Genomic DNA, 1,857 nt, shown 5'->3' on the forward strand with positions numbered 1-1,857 from the left:
GTGGAGTCATGGGGACAAATTATTATTATTATTATTATTATTATTATTATTATTATTATTATTATTATTATTATTTTATATTGAACTAATATATAATATAGAAAAACTTCACAAAATTTTTCAGGCCTATCCCCTTTCTTTGGCCTCCGTAGGAGCAGTATTATATTGTACCGTTCAATTTTGCCCAGAAAAGATGAAAACCAGCAACATGCTCAACAAATGTAACTCGAATGGAAAGTAATGTTTGTGTTGGGCAAGGGTATCTCGAAAAGACTCTATTTTTAAAAACATATTTAACGATTTAGAAAGTATAAATATAAATTTAGAAACTAACATTTTTTAAGTATTTCTACAAACTCTTTATATTTAAAACTAATTTTACGACTCTCAAAAAATATTTATTATTTTTTCTATATTTTATTTTCATCAGCTTCCCTTTATTAGATTATTTTTCTCCATCTCAATTTGAAATATTTTGTGTATTTGGCTCTCCAAATCCACTCTCTATTTTAAAATGTTAATTTAAAGAATATTTTGGAGCATAAATTTACGAGTTGACTCCTTAAAATAAAGAAAATTTTATGTTTAAAGATTTTTCTGAGATGCTCTAAAATCTACAATTGAGATAGAGCAACCAAAATGGTTGCTATTTAACAAGCTCCAAGTTGAAGAGCAAAATGAGGAATCCATTGGAGGGACTTGCGTCTAATTAGCTAATTAGTGGGATAATAGTTTATAATTTGCGCATTATCGTTGAAATATTATACTTTTATGAAAAGCAGGTAATACCTACTCAATTATATACTATAAAATGTGAACATGGTCAGCTTAGAAGTTGCAAAATGACAAGCTCCAAAGTCATCATCCATGCCGACGATCACTTTATATTGTTTTTCCAAACAGCCATTCTCTATCGACAACAATGGCCAGCAAGGTTTTATGGATCATTGATATTGACATTGAAATAAATATATAAAACTTAGTATTATTTAACTCTTCAACTACTTGTGTTGTTATTTCTGTTCACGGGACTTCTTCAGCCTTCTACAGCAAGAATGAATTAGTAAAAACATTATGCTTTGGACTTCATTAAATCAAAACTTTTAAAACTCACTTTCAAGTTCAATTACACATTTTTAAATAAAATAATATTATACGTAAATTCAAAATTTTTCCTTTTTATCCATATATTTTCAAGAAAATTATTATTCCAAAATACGTTTTTTTTCAAAATTTCATTAAAATGGCGCCCAAACAAGGACTAAGCTTCTTTTTGGTTTAACTAAAAAGGGGCCTGCTACACGTATAGGGGCGGCTGACCCTGTATACAGGCCCTGTACAAGGGACCTTTCCAACTAAAAAATCTTAATAAAATTGATATCCATAATTTTTGTCAACTTTTTAACTGCACAGTTTATCAAATTTTATTCAAATCTACTGTAACTATGATTTTTAGTGATAGGGATAAACAATTGATGCGTTATTTTTGAAAACTAGAGAATGTTTGGCTAAACTTAGAAGTTATTTTAAGTATCGCAAGAAAAATATCACAAGCCCCCCACAAGCATAGCACAATAGTAAAACATGAAGGTTCTATACAGAATATCGAATGTTGAGAGACAGATGTCATAAAGAAGTAAAGTTATAGTGCGCTTTGTTACCTTTCCAAAAATCATGTCAACACGCCGTAAAGGAAGGCCCACAAGGAAGAGAATCACATTCCGAATGTCCAATTTAAGTGTATATAAACTATGACCACATTCGAATTTAATCGGATGACGAATAAAGAATAAGAAAATTCTGTGAATGTTAGAGCTATTTTGTCTCTATTATGTCGTAAATACAAGAGCAAGTCAC

The sequence above is a fragment of the Olea europaea genome, unplaced genomic scaffold (assembly GCF_002742605.1).
Source record: "Olea europaea var. sylvestris unplaced genomic scaffold, O_europaea_v1 scaffold279, whole genome shotgun sequence".
In the NCBI taxonomy this organism is placed as follows: Eukaryota; Viridiplantae; Streptophyta; class Magnoliopsida; order Lamiales; family Oleaceae; genus Olea; species Olea europaea.